The 21160-nt window shown below is 33.1% G+C and overlaps 1 long non-coding RNA gene across 1 annotated transcript; it reads right to left on the bottom strand.

Moving 5' to 3' along the window:
• Nucleotides 1–16325: 16325 nt before the first annotated feature.
• Nucleotides 16326–17817, bottom strand: LOC133186901 (uncharacterized). The gene is made up of 3 exons (XR_009721099.1): nucleotides 17756–17817; nucleotides 16735–16863; nucleotides 16326–16507 (listed from the first exon to the last, which is right to left on the bottom strand). It is a non-coding gene; the product is annotated as an uncharacterized LOC133186901 (long non-coding RNA).
• Between the last annotated feature and the right edge of the window lie 3343 nt (nucleotides 17818–21160).

Genomic DNA, 21160 nt, shown 5'->3' with positions numbered 1-21160 from the left:
AAAACTTTGGAACTTTGATTTACTATAGTAAAAACTTTAGAACTTTGATTTAGTATAGTGAAAACTTTAGAACTTTGATTAACTATAGTAAAAACTTTGGAACTTTGATTTACTATAGTGAAAACTTTAGAGCTTTGATTTACTATAGTAAAAACTTTGGAACTTTGATTTAATATAGTAAAAACTTTGGAACTTTGATTTACTATAGTTAACTATAGTAAACTATAGTTAACTATAGTTTACTATAGTATTTTTTTGTTAGGGTAGGAATGCAAGCCATTGAAAAGAGAAAAGAAATAAAATACATATGAAAAGAAGTGAAAGATAGTGCACAGATTTCATATTAAAAAAAAACTGATGCACTGACATGAACAAAAAAAATTACAGATGTTCATCAAAAAGCGTGTTTATTCTATAAAGTGTTGCTTCCTGAATATTCTGATATTGTTCTTGTTGTAACGAATGTTGATAAGATTGAAATGATCCTAAACTGTCTCCACAGATTTGTTGGCAGATACCCAGTATTTGCCATGAAATACCTCTAAGGTTAGGAGACACATAAGTCCCGTCATCACAGAGCAGTTGTGTCTGAAGATCCCGTAGAGATTCTTGTAACTTGACTGTGTCGCCCAATCTGTGGTGATTCAGTATGAATAACATGTGTAAGATCACTAAAGCTGGAATAAATAATAATACTTCTCCATTCTTCTCAGTAATCTTCTGTTCTAACACTAGTTCATCAATGTAAGTGTACTTACTATTCATTGCAATCTTTGTCACTCGTGTTTTCCTGATTTTACTACCCAACGACATCCCCACCATGCAGCGTTCGTACATATCTACATTAACAGGACGATTACATATAGTATATGGCAAAAACATTTCCTTCTGTACTTTATATAAACAACTGAGTGAATGTTCATACCTACATGTTCTGTAGAAGTGCATACCAAGGTAAAGGGTGTCAGATAAATAACCTAATATACATGACAGTTTTAGCAATACTGGTATTTTGTTAGCCTTGTAATAAACCTTGCGATTTTTATTTGGATATATTGTATTCTGTATTAACATGGCAGTGTTTCTTAAGATATCAGAAGTAATACATTGTAATGTAACTTCCTGATACGGTGTCAAACTTCCTTCTATCAGTCTCTCTATTTGTTTCTTATAAATTGCAAATTCCTCCATACACCTAATAATAGCAGTTGATTCGTTTAATTCATCAAATGCTGTAATATCCAACTCTGTGCAAGATATGATACTGCTCGCGTCCGTACAAACTCCCAAAGTTCTATTTAAAATGGCTTTACTGAGGTAAGGTCTCACAGTTTGGCTAAACAGTAAACACGATATTCCCTTACAATACAAATCATACAATTGACAAAAAAGTGATGTTTGTACAGAACCAATGACTTTGCGTTGAAACATGTTGTTTTGAGGAATAAAAAAGTTTGGACATTCTCCAACATAGACCCAGTATATTAAATATTTAAAGCATTCCCAGAAACAAGACAATAAAGTATCAGGTGTCCAAGTCAAGGAGTGATTCCTCTGAATTACCCAAAATACAACTGTTTTCATAAAGTATGAACAGAGAGCAGGTATACTGTTCTGAAAATTAATAACTTCATTAAGAAATATTTTTAGGAGACCATAACACAAAAACTGACAGTGATTCATTGAATAAATAAGTTTTTGTTCTGCTTGAGAGAATGAGATTCTCCATTCTTCTCCTTTTTCAGGAGTGCTGCCGATAGGAACGACATGGAATCCTCCGCTCAATATATTCGATAAAACAATGTCCGAGGACCAACCTTGTTGCCGACATCTTTTTATCCATGGTAAAGATGGTATTGGCCAGTGGTGTGAGCGGAAACAATATGCATTATCTATTTCTTTATCTCTTACCTGCACTGTAGTACAAGGTCCATGAGGGAAACAAGAGGTGGCGGCGTTAAAAGTAGTCTTGGTCAATTGTAAATGGCTATTGCGGAATAACGTACTAGATACATAAAATCCGTTATTGATCACTAAACAGGATGATCTAATAAGTTCCTTATTTGATGCACTCATCAGCTCTAGTCTGGTAAACCCCGGTGGTAGATCTTCATACTCCATCAAAATGACAGTATGCTGTGGGATGCGGTAAAGGCTGATCTGAGAGAGATCACAGATGACCTTATCCTCCAGACTCCAGAACATCCAATCTTCATCTGAAGTCTTCAATCTGAATCCTTCGCGCTTGCTGCCACTCATCATTCTGTCGAATCCTTTCATAATGTCCACAGATTTCTTTACAACAGCATTAGTATCCATGACTTCCCTTCTGATTTTCACATCTGAAGGACCGCCTATTTTACGGCATAATCCAACATAGACAGCCTCTGATAGTCGAGGGATATGATTCATCCCGATGTTTATGAAATAATTAAGGAGCATAAATCTGAAAAAAAAACCAAATATTGTTGTATTAAATTTGTATCATGATGTGATGTTGTTCCTCGGTGAAAATGTTAGTCTGTTGACAAATATTCTAAAGGCAATGGATTTATAATGATAAAGATGAAGACAACGAACAGTGATCGATCTCAAAATATCTACAAAGAATTCAACTCCGTACACAGGACATAAAACATTAACTCCGGAAACTCCAGAGGAGGGATAAGGTGCCTTGGAAGAGTAAGCAGGCCATGTCGATCGATCACATTCCTGTGAGCCCTAAATATTGAACAGGTAGACGGAATATTTCACAGTCCAATTTAGTATAAATACAAAAGCCTAACAATCGGTATGGCAAAATACGACCCATTAATAGGTTAAATGAGCTAACGATGTCATCATAACGACCGTAGAATTTACGAAATGCTTTCTTTAAACTTGGTTGCTGGAATCCCTGTAACATCAACTTATCTGTTACTAGTTTTCCATGGTTTAAAATTGATTGCTCTCAGAGCATGCTCTTGAGTATCGAATAAGTTAGGAGACGTAGACCCACTGAAGAAACATCGGTATGCCATAATGCTGGGGAATGTTTTGTTATCTAAGACGTGTTTATTATCTATAAATCTGATAATAATTAAATGTGCATCTGTGTAAATCCACAGGAGCTTATTAGTAAAACTGTGTATGTGTATTTTGGAGCAGGTTCCATCCATTCATAGTTTAGAGTCTATGTTGAGATGCGTCGAGAGGCCGCCCTCCCATCATGAGGAGTAGTAGAGAGGCCATCCTTGGGCCCTAGAGGTCTTCCTCTTGTCTGTGGAATGGAAGGCGACAGGACAAAAACCCATTATACAGCATATAGTGCCATAAATGAGTTAACTTTTTTAATGGCGCGCAATTACTAGCGCCGCTTTAAAACTTCGAAGTTACGTTGTAGAAAGATAAACGATATCAAATCGATTTTTTTCATGATCAAAGGGAAGTAACGCTTACTGTTTTAATTTCCGAATTTTCATTAGCGAATTTGATTTTATTATTACTCTACTTCCTTGTTTACAAAATGGCAAAACATGGCAATGAAATATCAGACGACACTATAAAAGTGATCGTACAATTAATAGGAAGTGGACAAAGGGCATCAGAAATTTCAAAATGTTTAAAGATAAACATGTCCACAATTTCGAAATTTTTAAAGCGGTTCAGGAAACGTGGAAACATAGAAAATAAGCAACGGAAGGGAAGACCCCGATATGTTAATGTCAGAGGAGAACGGACACTTTCTCGCCTTGTTAAATATTCTCCTGGGACAACTTTAAAGGATATAACAGCAGAATACAAGAACAGTACACCCGTTAAAGTTTCTCGTCGCACAGTACAAAGGACCCTTCACTCCATGGGCTATACAAGGCGATCTTCTTGGAAGTCTATAGGAATTCGGAACGTAAAGAAAAAGAAACGCATAGCTTAGTGCCGAGGGAAGTTTTATTGGAATGTCAATAATCACTGGAAGATGGTTATCATTAAACCTGACGGAAAGTTAAAAAGTATGGAGAAAGTCATCTGAAAAATGGATACCTGAATGTTTGGTCCACTTTGCACCAATGTCGTCTGCTATTATTAAAATAATGGTATGGGGATGTATCACCTACTATGGGGTAGGAGGTTTAGCATTCATAAATGGAAATATGAACTTTCAGAAATATATCCAAACACTTAATTAATGACAATATTTGCAATTTGGCAGGTTGTTGTTTAAAATTTTTGTAAAAGTACATGGTACTTCCAAGATGACAATGCCCCATGTCATCGGTCCAATGAATCTGAAAATTAAGAACATCAGAACAGAATTCCACAGATAAGTGGTCCTCCCTAGTCTCCCGATTTGAACCCAACCGAGAATGTTTGGCTATTAATGAAAAACAAAATCAAAAACAGACTTTACCTGATACACAGTGTAAATGACTTGAAAACTCAGTTACTGAGGGCTTGCAATGAAATCCCTTTATTCATATTTAAAAAAATTATGGAAGCCCTCCAAATAGATGCAGAGAGGTACTGGTCCAGAAAGGTGACATCACAAAATATTAGAGTGATCAGAGTTCATTTAAGAGGCTCAAGGAATTCAGGTGTTAATGTATGATTCAAATGGCAGTCATTAAAAAAATGACTCATTTATGGCACTCTGCTGTAGGACAATCAAGGGATTTTGAATATTTGTATATTTATTGTAATTAAATGTGTAAATTATCCAAAAATACTTGAGTTGTATTCAACTAAGTAAAGAAGGAAAGTAAGATAATCGGCTCGATACTAGTAATCTGTGACATATATATATATATATATATATATATATATATATATATATATATATATATATATATATATATATATATATATATATATATATATATATATATATATATATATGTATATATATATATATATATCCCTTTTTCAAGCTAGTACCGAAGTACTTAGTGTACAGTAGTATACTGGGCTGTAGAGACCCTCGGGGACTTACAGTCCACCAGCAGAGGCCTCGACCCAGGGGTCATAATGTAAACCTTATACGGTACCAATCTTGATGCACAAGATGCGCATTTCGACAAGTTATGTCTCTTCAGTGATGCTCATGACGATACTTTGGAAATCCGAAATATTTAAATTAAAGACAGTTTGAAGAGATGAAAAAGGGGGTGCCAAAGACTGGAGCCAAATACGTCGAAGGATCAGAGCTATATATATATGCATGAGGAAGATAATCCTTAAATTTGAAATAAATTTCTAAATTTTACATTTTTTAATTTTAGCAATTAAATATATAATTCGGCTCTGATTTTCTGTCCTCCTTATCCTCCTTGATATCCTCTTCGGTATCCTCCCTCATACCCTCCTCCGAATCTTTTGTATCCTCCCCATATGCTCCTCGGTATCCTCACTCATACCCTCCTCCGAATCCTTTGTATCCTCCCCATATTTTCCTCGGTATCCCCCCTCATACCCTCCTCCGAATCCATTGTATCCTCCCCATACCCTTCTCAGTATCCTCCCTCATACCCTCCTCCGATACTTTGTATCCTCCCCATATCCTCCTCGGTTTCCTCCCACATATCCTCCTCCGATCCTTTGTATCCTCCCCATATCTTCCTCGGTATCCTCTCTCATACCCTCCTCCGAATCCATTGTATCCTCCCCATATCCTCCTCGGTATCCTCCCTCATACCCTCATCCGTATCCTCTGTATCCTCCTCGGTATCATCGGTACCCTCCCTCATAGCCTCCTCCGAATCCTTCCTCATGTTATAGAAAACAAATGCTACTATTACAGCGCCGTTGGTGGGCCAGATAAAAAATATATTTATTTGTTCGGAAGAATAAGATATCCGACGTTATTATGTTTGGAGAATTCATTTCCTTCTATCAATCAGTAAGTTCTATATATTTGTTTAAACAATCCGTTCTGTAGTATATTTTGAAGTCAGTGTAGACTATCCAAGGGAGTATTCGTGAATTTAAAAAAAAAATCCTATAGGAGAGAACAATTTCTCGAAAAAAGTCGCACCACAAATTCAATGTTTATTAGCTATTTTCAAGTCTCGACATGAGTTATGAATTACAATGTTGTGCATTGTCTAAATTTCTTTTTTAAAATTTTCGCAGGATAGATGAAATAAATAAGATGTGATATTACAATTTGCAAAATACAAAATTAAAATCTACATGTACAAAGTGAACTTTAAGAAATGGCAAATAGAGTTGAACCCTGTGGGTTTCCATAATTTTCGAACTCGGGCAGCATCCAGATTATGACTGTCTTTTTTTCATGCCATCTACCAGCAATTTAATTAATTTGGTTTTGCATCGGCGATCCTGTGTTGCAACAGAGTCTTCCTATTTTCCAATACAGTTTGTTGTTTTTGTTTTCAGCTGTTTGTTCTGTATTTCAGTATGTTTTTGTAAATCAATTGTGTGTTATGCAATAAAAACGTCTTTTTCACCCTATCGCCGCCCACACACGTACGATTTAGACTCATCACTCATATGTTGTGCGAATGAATGATAAATTTAAATAGATATTTAAAGAAATTATATATTAGTTCCAAAAGCCAAGAAAATTAATAGGCTTAAGACCCAATATTCTTTTTAAAAAGCAAAGCAAAACAACCCCTTTGTCTTGATTCAATGCGGATAAAATATATTCAATTGAAGTAGATATACCTTGTGTTTATTTGCTTGTAGTTCTAATATGTGGCCTTAAGTTTTTTTTCCCTTTTCTGTCCTGAAATTACTTACAATGCCTCAGATGATCGTTTTTATAAGGAGGGGGGATTGTCAACTTATCTTCAAGATCCTTGACAAGTAAAAAATGTAGGGAAAAATCCTATTTCGTGGGAGGTGGGAGTAATAGGATGTTGCCTCCAACTTTTTTCGTGAAATATTTAAAAGTACCTTACCATTGGAGGATTTGGATTTACTGCGACAAAAAAGGGGAATAAGCCTTTAAATGAACAATTTGTTACTAAATTGATGGTAAAAATATTTTTTTTTAAATTTAAAACTATCTCTTAAAGTTAAAAAAAATTCCCTGAAACTCAGTCACTCTACGATAAATGGACCAATTCAGGGTATAAAACATGAAAAAAATAATTGTTTAGAATAGCAAAATGAGCATCGTAATTCTCTAAATGACATTTCAGAGAACTTGAAAAAAAGAATTGTCCACAAATCTTGTGTCGTTAACTTTTTACAACAATCTCAATATACCATTGATTTTAAGGTAATGTTACAAAAGCTAATGCTTGATAAAGTCTTATTATTTTTAAATAAAGCTGAATTTGACCAATTTTTTTGTTTCTGATGTTCAGTATATAGAACGCTTAAGTATGATTCATGAAGTCTCGCATGAATCTGAAATTAAATTAAAATTTCGGGAAAAATATAGTTACGGAAGTTAATTCCCATCAATAAAAGTTAAAATTCTCGGCAATAGTTAAACTCAAAGTTTGTTTTAGGATGTTAGCAAAAGTATGAAGCATTCCGCTCCTAAAATAAGAGAGAATTTTATATCGTTAATGCAAAAACTTTCCTGAATTACCGTTACGGAAGTTAAATTTTTAAGAGAGACAACTGTTTTTGTCTAATTCATTTTGTTCTGTCGAAAATGTAATCTCCTAAAATAGCTGATTCGCAACTAAAATCGATGGTACTAGGTTCTGTGGTCACTTTCAGATAAATTTCAGTTCTTTTTGAAATCTACATTCTGTTGTGAAATTCAAAACAAAATCGTTACGGAAGTTAATCGATTTTTAGCAACATTCATATGATTTCGCATGAAAGAAGATCCATGTATTTATTTGCGAGAAGTGGTTTGATTTCTTTTTATATAGGATAAAACAAACTTTTTTTAACATTCATTGCAATCTATTCAGAACGCTTTTTCGGCTGAAAATTCCATCTTGAAATTTGTAAATAAATGAAGCGACATGAAGATTTGCAGTGATATACGTTTTTCAACATTACATTATGTTCATATCAAAACTTTAACTGCATATATATCGGTAAATAATTACAAAACCATGTGTGTATGTTAAGTCTAAAAGTTGAAATCGATCTTAGATTTATAGTTAAGATATTACAACGGTAAATTTGTAAGCGACATAAAAATTCTTAATTGGCCATGTTTTTGTAGAATGACTGAACTACGTACCTGTACCATATCATGTTAATCAACTTCTTTCACGGAAATCTCAAAACTTCATCAAATCTCAGAAATTAATTAAATCTCAAACCTAAATCAAATCTAAAAACTTCATCAAATCGCAGAGCTTTATTAAATCTCAAAAACGTTTATAAAAACTCTTTCCTGGCCTCAGTGTACATGTAATTAGCACATGAGAAGAAATAGCGAACTTTCCCACGCACAGGAGCATGATGGACAAGATATAATGTACACCAATATACACAGAGATCAATATTTAGTGCACAATTATCTAACATCAGTGCATTTTTAAGGACAAAGCATGTGTTTAAGGAATTTTACTGTGGCAGGGTTGTAAAAGAATATGAGTGATTATAAAATAAAATAAATAATAAAATATTCCTGAATCTATTTTGAGGAACAAAAATATATATAACAGATGCAAATCATACAAAGATAAAATACATTCTAGTGTATGTTCAAATGCTATAATATTGCCATATTTGTAAATAAATCTTATCTTATTATTTTGCATTCTAATACCACAGCAGGTAAAGGAGGGGAGGGGGCACATCATACAAAAATAAACCCACATTAAGTGTAATTTTAGCTCAAGATCGTATAATACATGAAACAATAAATAGTTTTATATGTACGATTTTTAATGCCGATATTTTATTCGTTATATTATGCATGATAGCCATTTTAATCATCCTTGAAATTAGAGTTTTGAAATTATCCTAGTACTTGAATATGCTGTAACTTAAGAGAATTATCTGGTCAGATCAATGATTTGAAATACACTTTCGGAAAAGGGCATATTACTCGTATGCGAAAAAAAAAATTGATATTAGCAATTTCATTGCAATTATATTGTTTTCAAGTATTCATTTGATCAGCATAGCTTCCCTTTGGGTCCAACATTTTATGTAAAGTTTTGCTTTATCGTAAGGACCAAATCAACACGTCACAAATTTTATACAAATCTTACAAGCGCAGAAAGTAATTAATCATCTATTAAAGTATGGAACTTTTTCAATCATTTCATTGGTACACATCTCAGGAATATAACAGATACATAGTCATATGAGTAATGTTATTGAAATTATCTCACGTTGACAAGGTATTCGGTACTCGAATTTATATTATAAAACACTATATAACAAGTTTGCGAATCAAATGGAAATTTTGTCACATCTAAATTACAGTGCACTTTGTTTTCCATGGAATTAATGATTGAATGATTGATTGTATGTTGTTTTACGTCCCATTCGAGAATTTTACACTCATATAGAGACGTTGGAATAAATGTAAGAGGCATAAGCCTGTGAGTGAGCGGTAACTTGGCCATCCCTTGCTTCAATACATTTCTCTTTCCTCACTTCATTAGAGATGCAAATGGTGGATGGTGTCCAAATCTTATTGGCTCTTACCTGAACAGAAGTAATACCTTGATATAAGCTTGCATTCCATTTCAGTCAATAGTCCTGCCACGTCAAACCGAAACCGTATGAGATAGTCATTGTCTTTTGCCTCTCGTTTATTTCGGATATTTCAGACAGCGTAAGCATTATGGTGACGTCGATGCTTGTGTTGATGGATTGGGAAGGTGCATTGTCTGGATCCAGACCGTCAATGACATCTCTGAATAACTGTGACCTGTTAAAAGCTACACAAGACTGAAAGGAGGAAAGACCGATCAGTAAGATTCGGAGTACAGACGCAATTAGGCCTTTCATGGTTACACTTTCAACCGTTCAACTGTGAATGAAAGATGACAATTACTTGATATATCTAGGAGAGCAGGATAAATATCTGAGGATATTCAAAATGGAGTTTGTCATTAAACCTTAGACGTCAAAGCCAATGCACCAGCCATTATAACCAATATCTGTGGAAATTATCTTTTAATTTCAAACTCTGATTGTTGACTAATTGTTAAGTACAAGCTATCCATATCCAGCCGGATTCAAGGATATTCTAAATTTTTGTATGCTTTATTATTATTATTTCTTATCATTAACCATTGAAAACAAAATCCACCTAAGTGTTCTTGTTCTTCTATCAACTATAGTCTGACTGGACACAACATTACTGGTGATGCAAGTATACTTCAAAATGACGAGATAAAGCTTTCATTTTAAAAGTACCTAAATCCAGGGAGCCCAGATCTTTCAAGAATTTCACATTTTATACATCCATTCCTAACGATAAGTTAAAAAACCACTTTTTGATACCATTTATAACTGCTTTTTCAATAAAAATGGAACTCGGATATTTTTACATCCTGTGATTGTCATCAATAAAATTACTTCGACAGAAAGCACGTAAGTACTAATTTTTTTTTTTTCGAAGGCTGCTAGAGTTACTCATTGACAGCAAATATAATTTCCTTTTCTCTCTTTGCTTCGACGTTTTAGATTTGTAATAAACGGTATATATTGGTATAAGACTTAAACTATTTAATAAAATTACTGCTCTTTCACAACGACCCTGTATCAATTCTTAACCCTTTAAGGTGAGAGAACATGAAATAACAGGAAATAAATTTTCAAATCAATTTAAATAAAATCAAATAAATTTTCCAATTTAAGCAGCTGAATACAAAGAACACCAAGTGCTTGAAGGTCATAGGAAACAGATACCTGAACATATTGGTTACATACGGGAATAACTTCATCTGAACTGATAAAATAAGACTGAATTCTTCATTTATTTATTTATATTATTTATTTTATTGATTTTTATTTTATTATATTTTATATTTTTTTTACTTCTTATGCAAGATAGCGACAGCACAGTCGATCAAAATTTCTCCATCCTGAAAATGAGCTATGACTTACGTTGCTTATTTCCCCTAGCATATGACGTCAGTTAGGCCCAGCTGTGCAATGTTTACAAACTGTCATGAAATTTATGGAGATAACGAACAGTATTCTTTTTACTATCACTAGCTCGAAAGTCCATTAAACATTACAAAATAGGTGCAGAGCAAACACGGACCTCCAAAACATCAGAGGTGAGATCAGGTGCCATGGAGGAGTGAGCATCCCAAAAAAAGAAGAAAACACTTGCTGTGACCTTCAACTCGACATTTAGATATATCGACTACGCATTGTCAATTAACAATCGTTATTTCCATTCTTTTGTCGACACGATATATCCCAGTGAGCTTGAGATAAAAGATACCACAGAGTCTGAAACATCTGTTTCATATTTGGATATTCTATTAGAAAAAGACGTTAATGGAAATCTTACAACCAAGCTTTATGATAAACGTGATTACTTTAACTTTTCAATCGTCAATTTCCCTTACTTATGCAGCAATATTCCCTTATCACCTGCATGAGGGATTAATATATATTATATACCTAGCCCTGATACGGGTGTTTCGGACTAGGTGAAACAGCCTCTTGGAACTAGGGCTGTCTCGCCCTCAGGGCTGAGATATCTCTGTCTCAGCCCGTTGTCAAGGTGCTGTATCGCCCTCAAATTTCAATCCATTATTTCTGATTAATTTGTGTGAATTAAGAGTAAAATTTATATTAAAGTGTTAAAGATAAATATTTTGTATACTAAAACTAGTCCTGAATATTTAAGAATTATTTATGCTAGAATATTGAGAAAATTGATTTTAAAAAGTGCGCCAAATGATGGTAGTTGTGACGGAAGAGAGGTTACTCTTGCTTACTGAGAGTTGTAGTATGTTTTGAACAGAAATGGACGTTAATTTGCTTTGACAGTAAGACAATATCAAGTTTTCTCTTTTTGTGTCATTATTTATTTTAATGCATATCGTAAGCAAAACAAACAGTTAATTTAAATCTCAGACCTGTAACGATTTGTTGAACATGTAACCCGGTGCGATCCAAAGTGAAAGTAGAGTTATCAAAAGTTTGGGACCTTTAAATCTTAGCAATTAAATGTGCCCTTGATTGTAACATGTTTTAAAACACCAAGACCCATCTATTTAATGACCAAATCAGGCAAATCCTCACTTTACATGATTAATTACCTTTGTCAAGCAACATCTTTACCTATCTCAATATCGATGATCATCGAAAATAAAGAACGATAACTCATTTTAATTTAATGAAACATTTTGTTGGGAAAAAGTCTTAATATTTGTTCTTTTATTTCTTTGGTTTTAGATATATGATATAAACAACATCACACCACTGTTTTATTCTCGTCCCTGGTATCAGCCCTCGGATTGTCTCGGTCCGCGCCCTCCGGGCTTGGGCCGATACCAACCGCTCGGGCTGATACCAGGGCCGAGATCAAAACAGCAGTGTGATATTCTATATCTCTCAGTTGATTCGATACGCCAGAGCATGCTCTACGTATGAACAATTCCTAAAACGAGATAAGTTATTGACAAACAAGTTGATGGAACAAGAATATCAACAGTCTCGTTTAAAGTCATCATTTCGTAAGTTCTATGTTCGATACAATGACCTTATCAGCAAATACAATCTATCATTAAGTCAAATGGTGACTGACTTTTTTCATACTATTTGTTAGGCCATTATTTACACACTGAACTGTCGACGGATGTTTCCGTTATTTCCCGATGATGACAATGAGCAGACGGCGGGTGTGACCGCTCAGCAGGGGATGCTCACTCCTCCATGACACCTGATCCCACCTCTGAAGTTTTAGATGTCTGTATTTGCTCTGCTCTTATTTTGTAATGTTTAATGAACTTATGAGCTCGAATACTGTTCGTGATCTCCACATATTTTATGTACAACATAGTTTTATCACAAAAAGGCCAACACAGTCAAAGATTCAATTTCCCTTGACAAGTGACCTTGTAAATGCGCCACGTATACGTGCTGTATATAATCATATGGCTTTTGAAGAAAAAACAAATGTGAAATCAAACATTGATTTATTTATCTATTTTTTTGTGTGTGTGTGTTAGTGTTTTTATACAATTTATTAAATTCTAATTATTTGACAGTGTGTATTTATACTCATGTACCCCCCCCCCCTTGATTTTTCTTTACTTTGTGTAATTGATAATTTTTAAAATCATTGCATCATTTTTAAACACTCATAAGGTTTAATAACTCTGACAAGAACTAAATTACGTAAACTGATGTCATGCTAGATGTTTATTTTGTCATCTGTTTGAATTTATGAGAGAGATATCTATATGAAACTGTATAGGAAAATTGGGTATGTTTTCTGCAATTTTAGGGCTTAAATTTAAAAAGTTTAACCTGACGTGAATGATGTGAATCCCGGTTAGTAACAGAATGAATGTTGATGATGCTATAACAGTATTAATTACAAACAGTTAGAATAATTATATGAGGTGCCAAATTATTATTCTTTTTGGTATATGTTTATTCTGCTGTTAGTTTATTTTTACTTACGTGAAAACCATGTACATATGGTACATCGTGATATTGTATTCAGAGGTGACATCGCTAGGGAAGTTGTTGCATGAAAACTAGCAGCATCGGTCTCTATATTTCTTACCTAAATATAACCGTTAACTGGTATATATACTGTTTCTTCCGTGCAAATGTATCGTTGCGTCCCTCTATACCACCATGGTGTCGCAAAACAGCGAGGGCTTGTCGTAAATTCTCGGAGATCGGAAGAACAAATAAAAACCGAAATTTACTAAATGCACGCAATATTAATTTAATTTAACTTTATTTCTCAAGGAATTCGGTGTTTAAAGATTCTATAAAATGGTTTTGTAGCAAAACCAAACACTCTAAGTATGATCACGACATTGACCCGATCTTCAGCAGTTCGAGTTGCACGATAGGTTCAAAATCGTCAGGTTCACATATCCTTAAGGCTTCCCATAGAATATCACACTGCATTCTTTGCCTTCACTTCTCTGAACTTCTAATATATGATGTCATAATAGAAAGTGACGTCAAGTCACTGCAATCGGGGAGGGTGACATAATTCTTATGTCTTATTTCAAAATGTATTTAAAATGGCAGAACATCTTTGCAAATTCACATGTCTTTATTGTATTTTTAAATCTTATATGTCCGACTTTTTTTAAAATCAGATCACTTAATTACCCTTGATTGAAATTGAGAGTGTTCATAATGGTAACGTAAATTGTTTGTATAAAAGAGTATGACGTAGGCGATTAATGAGGATTAATGTAAAATCTTTTGTGGAAATCTGGAAGTAAAGAGAAGGTTGTCCGTTAACGGAATCTTGCTAGGGGAAAATGTGTGATGGCTTTGTTTTAATAAAGATAACCTAATTGTAAGGAAAATACCCTCAGATGCGAAGGTAAGTTGAACTTTTCATGAAATATTTTGTAAGCAAGTAATACTATGACTTTTTCTAAGCACATTTCGGGTCCACAAGGATACGATGAGTTTATTAATATAACAAAAGGTTAATAATAATAATTGTTGTAATCGGCTGCTACGAAGCAATTTACGGGACAAACTTCAAAAAATTATAAATGACCATCACATGGTCACCAAAGTCATGTGCTATCATAACAAATATGTTGATACTTAAGCATTGAATCATTATTTTTGAAAGATATAGTCTCATAACTGCAACGGTGTGTGCAAACAAATTGAGTAACGCGCGTTTGCGCGTTATGAAAATATGTTTCCTTACGCCTTTGCAGTTATGAGACTATATTTTTCAAAAAATGATGATTAAATGCTTATATTTACATTTTCTAACTCCTTACCTTGACTGCAAATGTGATTTATATTTCAAAATCCCTGTATTATCCTTCGGGTAAGTTGTAGTTAATGGAAGACCTACTGCAACAGCTTCTGTTCAACGTGAGCGTGGATTTTGAATTTCGTTAATGACGTTGCACTTACACGGCGTTCAATGTCTGTGACGTCAAAATAAAACGCATACTTTAACCTTTTGACCCCTTGTCCGTGTTATGGTGTTTTGAATACCTTAGTTTTCCTTACACTTTCTAAGCAAAATACATGTTGAATGTATATATATATATATATATATATATATATATATATATATATATATATATATATATATATATATATATATATATATATATATATATATATATATATATATATATATATATCCAAATTTGAAACATTTACAGTGTCCGGTTTTTATTAAGATAAAATTAAAAAAAGAAAGGCAACACAGATTTGGTTTCAGAGGTATGAACATACTGCAAGCATTTTATAGCTAGCTGTCAGATTCAATTATAGATAATGATTTTTAAAGTATTTATAGTTTTGTTACACATAACAGTCAAGAAAACGTTATTATGTATTTGTAAAACGTCTGAAGATAACAATGAAAGCGCTAACGTTTTAACCTGTGTTGCCTTTCTTTTTTTTTAATTTTATATATATATATATATATATATATATATATATATATATATATATATATATATATATATATATATATATGAGAGAACCTTTATATAAATTGGTTGTATTTAAGTACACAACTTACTAATTAAAATGAAAATCGACCTTGCAATGCAACATTATGTTTTGAACGCATTTTAAATCTTCGGGATGCCTTAACATGGCTGCATGCAGTACCCTTGTTACAGGTGAAATATACATGTGTGCATATAACATGCTGCCGCAAGTGGTAAACAGGGATTAACTTAAAAATAAGATATTGTGTAAATGCATCAGATGAAGTCTGACTTGGGGTGGAAGTGTTATTGCTCTGCTATAAATTATGATGAAAAGTGGAATTAACCTCAAATGTGTGGGTAAGTTGAAATTCTTATGAAATATTCCGTACACTAATAATACTATGGCCAGTCCAAAGCACTTTTCAGGTACATCAAGATACAATGATTTTTTTTTTGTTTATTAAACAAATTGTGAATAAAAATTGTGATATGCACTTTCTCATCACTAATGTATCATTCGACCAGCTCAAAATCTTTCATCTACTCATATTGAAAAGGGTACAACTGATATCAAAACATTTCAAGATTTTTTTCTCTTTTTTTTGGGGGGTGGGGGGGGGCATAAAATAACTAGCCAGCAATTGCCGAGCAATGATGAAGAAAAATTAAAAAAAAAAGTCAGAGGAAGAAACCGTACAATCACCTTGAGGTATTTCGTAAAAAGTATAAATCCTAATAATTTCAATCAGTAGAAAACTAATTTCCTGAAAATTTCCATAAGTCAGAATTTTTTTTAGTATGCAATAGACAATCTTATTATTTAAAGTTGACACAAGATGCAAAATTTTATTCTAATGCTTCAATTATAAATTGATTGAACATTGATCACTGCAAGTTTAATTTATTTGAAATATCAAGCAGTTTTGTCAATTAGCCAATCATGTGCCTTTTGCCATTCTTCCCCTAATTTTATCCTCCTCCTCCATTTCCATAATCTGTAAAATACATAACTAAAATTGTATTTCATATCTCAGTCAATATTGACTCTTGTTACTAGTGATAGTCAAAACTCCTAAATCTTCGAACAGAAAGATAATAACAATAAATTTGTCAAACACTGACAAACCAATAATTTCAAAAGTAAAGACAGTTATTATGAAATGTTCAAACATAATATATATTCATTGTTATATCTACATCATAGACATGGATAGATACTTACTGCGAATACAGCAGTAGCCGTGCTTATACGGGAAGAATGACACAATTTTACAATATTCTCCGTGAGGACAATTAAAGTCATGATAACAGCAGCGACGATTACCGTGTTGCTGCGTTCCACGAGGACAAGCTGAAATTAAGAAAGTTAGAATTACTATTAACTTTTCCAAATCATCAATTATTTTATATAATTCGATCTGCAAATTGAAATTTTCCCCGAAAAGGTTATCACATGATTTATTCATTTATATATTTATTATATCAATGATTTATTTTTTATATAAATCTAGTTAAAATAACCCATTTTTGCATTTTTTCTGTTAAAAGTAATTCTGTATTTATGCAAATACATTCGCTTAGGAATTATTTCACGAGAAATTGAATCGCATTTAATTTTGCAAAGAACCTTCAAGAAAAATAAATGGAAGGAAATGGACGGAAATGTAACTATTGTTATGTAACCTTCAGAGAGATCTTATTTTGCAGCAATGTTATTCATTAGAAATCGTACGCGTGTTTTCATAACACCTTGTAACAATTTGCTGACAGAAACACTTCTGGGCATAATTTAAATGTTGTAATTTGTCATATTTTTGTAACATTTTATTTTTTCGCAAGATAGTTTTATTGCATGTATTAGCAAGACAAAACTTTCACAAATTCTAATTTTTCTTCAATATAACTTTAAAAATACAATTATACACGAATGTAAAATTTTCCCTATCAGACTTCCAAAATTTGCAAAAAAAATTCTCGCGAAAAAAAAAGTGATTTATCATCATATCATATCAACACAAAATTGTCATTGATGCTGTAAATCAACATTGGCATTCATTATCTATCTATCTATAGTCCTAAGCAGTTCTATAACTTTTTGTTGTTTTTTATTTTGTTATTACAAGGTTGATTAAAATTCTAAAATAGAACTAATACAAGATTTACTGTGAAAAAGAAACAATTTCACGACACACACAACCAGAGAGAGAGAGAGAGAGTAAAAAGAAAATAGAAAGTACACTCACCGGTCGTCAGGGCCACGAAGCAGAGAAGAGTTAATACAATGAGAAGTTTTCCCATGTTGATGTACAGATAACGAGATGATCGATATTGATGCCTTATATACAGTTAGTGTACCTATATCCACCAATCAATGCTTTTTAAAAAAACTATTTCCTTGTTTAATTTTTTTTTTGTGGTAAACCTTGAGCACAATAAATAAATTGTGTGAAATCCAGTCTGATTTGCCTAATGATTTATTTATTATTATTATTATTATTTTTAAATTTCTTTTTATTTTTGCTTATACTATCCAGAGAGAAAGGAAAAAAAAAGAGAGATAATTGTTTACAATGTCTATCTACCGTTTAATTAAGTTGCGTCCGAATGATTTTTTTAAGCCAATGATTTCAGCAATGATCATACATGTAATATTTATATATATAGCAAAAGTGCCTTACAATTCATATAAGAAGAACTACTTGATGTTTTAGAGACTTCTACAGCCATTGACCACAAACGTCTATAATGAGTAAAATATCGAAATGTGAAACAATGGATAAACAAGAGATCAAAGGGCCTTAACGGTCAGAGATTAGAATAATACAACAATTTAGAGGATTCATAGAGTATACAATAAACTGATAGATGAAGCTTTGTAGCCCAAAAGCAAGAGAAATAGGATGATCAAGATAAAAAATTCTAATATTCAGTCACAACTCATAAATTAAGTTCTAATCTGTTCCCCATTTATCACTATCACCATGCAGACTATTATCAAACTACTAGTGCTTCTGTACTATTTTTAACCCCATATCATAAGCTCTCATATTGCCCTCTCTTGGTCTTTGACGAAAAATTAATAACATATTTTATTTTTGTCTCATTTTTATTTATCTATTATTAACAAGTATACCCGATCACTAAAACTATAAAGGTACTTTTTGTGTTATTCAATAAAAATTATTGTGTAAATCAATTCTTCTATTAACCTTTCAAATACATTATTTATAGTGTATCAAAAGTGAATGGCAAAGGGGAATAACTTCATTCAATAGAATACTAATTAATAGAGCCCTGGTCATGACCAGAACACTTGACCAAATGGTCCAGATATTCAAAATTCTGGTACAAATACCCTTGCTTAATAAAACTTTTACACTGTTTGCCTCCGATATACCCAGGAGCAGAGATGACTTTCAATGAAATAATCCATTTTCACTACATATTGAACACAGCCCTACCTTAACACCTGAACACATGATCAAGGGTCATGAAATTCACAAATTTGGAAGAGGTACCCTCATCATCATACATGTACCTATTCACTTAGTTGAAGATTTTCAAAGAATTAACAAATTTTCACTTTACTATTAATAGAACCCCTCCCCCCCCTCCCAAGAAATTCAAAAACCCCTGACCATAGGACCAAAAGTTTCAAAACTTTTGTAAGAAGAACTCTTGCTCATCATAACTATGCACTTTGTGTATCTGCTCAACACCAAGGAGCAGACAGGAATATTTAACAGAATTAATGGATTTTCACTATGTTATCAATAGAGCACTACCAATACACCAGAACAGGGGCCATGAAACTCACAATTCTGGAAGAAGAACTCTTGTTCATCACTATTATACACTAAGTTTCTTAGCTTTAAAACCAGGAGCTGAAAAGAATATTTTCAAAGAAATTATGCTATTTCACTATGAAATATATGGAGATAAGGAACAGTATTCAAGCTCAGAAGTCCATTATACAATACAAAATAGGAGCAGAGCAAACACGGACCTCCAAACATCAGAGGTGGGATCAGGTCATATATGATCAATAGAGCCCCCCTTTCACTAGTACCCCCGACCCTGGGGCCATGAATTTCACAAATTTGAAAGAGGCATCCTTGCTTATCATACCCATACACTTATTTTATTTAAATAATACCCAGGCACAGAGAAGAAGATTTTTAAAGAATTAATGCAATTTCACTATATTATCAATGGAGGCCCGCAATAACACCAGAACCCCTGACCCAGGGGCCATGAATTTCACAATTTTGGAAGAGGCATCCTTGCTTATCATACCTATACACTTAGTTTGTTTAAAAATTACCCAGGGGTAGAGAAGATTTTTCAAAGAAAAAAATATCACTATATGATCTATATAGATCCGCCCTCGCACCAGAACCCCTGAACCTGGGTCCATGAATTTCACAATTTTAGTAGAGAACTTAATGCTTATTATAATCATGACAACATTTCAACTGCTTGATGTCCAGGAGTAAAGAAGTAGATGTTAGAGATGGCACTAATTTAGATGGTTTTAGCGCCACGCTTCAGGCCCCAGGGAGACAGGGACCATGAAATTCACAATTTTGTTCCCCTTCACTTATATATTCTGTATGCCAAAATTGGTTGGAATTGGTTCAGAGAGGAATCTGAATATGTTCAAATTAACGGACGACGCACATCGCACAACTCAAGACGCACGACGACGGACGAAAACAGGTAGCAATAGGTCACCTGAATGACTCAGATGACCTTAAAAGATTAAGACTAGAATGTATGCTATCGCAAACAATTATATGAGGGTCCATTTCGGCATTTACCGCAATTAAGTGGTATTACCTATTCGAAATGGGGTTATCACCTATTTAGCTTTTCAGTTGGTAATATCCACTATTTGAATAGGTGATATCACCTATTCAAATTAAGTTGGAAATAGCAACTGCTCCCAAAGTTCAGTCTCTTTTCACATAGATAATTATTAAAAGAGAAAAAGTATCATTAAATATAGCAAAACTGACTGCAAATAAAATTTCTATAACTTCACAGGTATTGAAAAAAATGGTGTTTAAAATGTTTTGGACTATAACACAAGGGAAAAGAGCAGCCCAAATTTGCGTATGGTCAATAGAAATCTAGTTTTTCATATATTAATCAGTATTTGTGTATATATACATTGTAACTTAAAAACAGTGCCCCTTCCCTCTTTGTGCCAACAAAATCTTACTGCGAATCTACAGTTTATTTGATAAATGCAATGCCGAAATAGTAGAGGTTATGGGTGAAAAATAAGTACAAAAATCCATAAAAACTTCATTATCATTTGAAACGTTTGTACAAAAGTAATGAAATCAGTTTCATCAATTTTGAATCACTGCTAAGGAAATAAAATTGTTCAATGAAAGTCTTTTGAAATATTATCCTTTACTTTGCATTGAAGCTAGAATATCTTGAGGAAGGGAACATTTATTATCTAATATTGTAAGAAATGCAAATACGTGATATCACCAATTCAGTTTGGTGATATCACCAATTCTTAAAAACAAAAAGGTGATATAATTAATTCTAAAAGGTGATATCACCTATTCGAATAGGTGATATCACTACATGGAAATAAATACCAATTCAGCGCCTCATGATGATCCATTCAT

This window comes from Saccostrea echinata, unplaced genomic scaffold, assembly GCF_033153115.1.
Source record: "Saccostrea echinata isolate AGI-Se365-2 ecotype Australia unplaced genomic scaffold, CSIRO_AGI_Sech_v1 ptg000014l, whole genome shotgun sequence".
Lineage (NCBI taxonomy): Eukaryota > Metazoa > Mollusca > Bivalvia > Ostreida > Ostreidae > Saccostrea > Saccostrea echinata.
This window is presented reverse-complemented; position numbering and strand designations above follow the sequence as displayed.